The following is a 1,435-nucleotide window of genomic DNA, read 5'->3' as shown; positions in this document are numbered from 1 at the left end:
CCCCCGCGCAAGACCTCGTAGTAGCCCTCCCCGTAACCGACTTGGCCGGACGTGTCCAGGCCGCTGTCGCCGCGCAGATCGGCGCGAGCAGGCGCTCGAGGGGCTCTACTGGCTGGCGGTGCTCAAGGGGAAGGCGTACACGCTGGCCGAGGACACGGTCGTCAACACTGACACCATCCCCGCGGGCTATCTCGTGGTCAAGGCGCATTGGCTCAGGCTCGAGCAACGCGAGTGCGAGGGCAAGCTTCGCTCCTACACGCTGCTCGAGGCCGAGACGCTCATCATCGTGAATCACATGGTGCGGCTGGCGGGCTTGCGCTTCTCGCCCGGCCCGGGCGGCCCTGCGGACCGCCAGCTGAGGAGCGCGCGCGAGAAGCTCTTTTATATTGGCCTATAGACGCATTACTCGCTCGAGGCGTGCTGCAGTGAAGACCAGTCTTATTGAACTTGTTTGGAGGCGTCGATTTGTGCAAAAATGTGTGTTAGAGAGCGCTAGATGGCAAAATTTTCTTCGCCTCCGGCGGGGCTGCTCGCCGCGGGGCTAGAGAGTGACTTTTGTCGATGTCGGCTAGAAGTGCTGCACGTTTTTCAGAATTTCACCCAACGCGCCTCATGTCGGAGAGTGGCCGTGCCTCGTTCGCCGCTTATGATGTAGAGTTTGTTGTTACAGCGCGCTCTACTGTGCATCGACTCACAAATCATCGTCCCACGGCGGATGTAGAGCTCTACAGCTCTACAGCGAACAGCGCTCCAGACGTCCAGAGCGCTCTACATCTCTACAGCTCTACAGCGCTCTACACTATACATCCTCTACACCCTCCCTCAGGGTGAGCCAGGATGGCGCCGGCGCCTTCACCTCAATCAACGAACTCGCCATCCCCATGCGGGATGACCAGCGCAACTCGCCTGGACTCAACGCGCTCAGCCAGGAGCTCCCGCACGCGCTGGCGCGAGTCCGACCCGTCCGTCCCGTCTCGTGACCGTCCCATCCGTACCGCCAAGACCCAACCTACAATCCCAGAGTCGGCCGCCGGAGCGGGCGTTTGCACGCCAAGGACGCTCCGGCCGAACGAAGCAATGTGCGCCTTCTAGTCATCTTCATCGTCCCTCGCGGTGAACTGCGAGTCGGAGAACTTCCAGTCGTCGTCCCCCTCGAGAACTTCCAGTCGTCGTCCCCCTCGTCGTCATCGCCCCCCACGTCGTCGTCGTCCTTGTCGTCGTCCTCCTCATCATCTGGGAGAGAGGTGGGCAGTGCGTCTGAGGTGAGCGAGGGTGAGCGAGGGTGACCACGGGTGGGCAGTGTGAGGCGTTGGGAGTGAGGGCTGGTCGCACCGTCGTCGTCAGATGAGATGGACGGCGGCGGCAGCGACGGATCTCGTTGCTCGCGAGTATGTCATGCCGCACGACCCGCCTGATGACGCCCCACGAGGCGGAG

The sequence above is a fragment of the Emiliania huxleyi genome, assembly GCF_000372725.1.
Source record: "Emiliania huxleyi CCMP1516 chromosome Unknown EMIHUscaffold_15, whole genome shotgun sequence".
Classification (NCBI taxonomy): domain Eukaryota; phylum Haptophyta; order Isochrysidales; family Noelaerhabdaceae; genus Emiliania; species Emiliania huxleyi.
Note: the sequence above shows the minus strand (reverse complement) of the source record.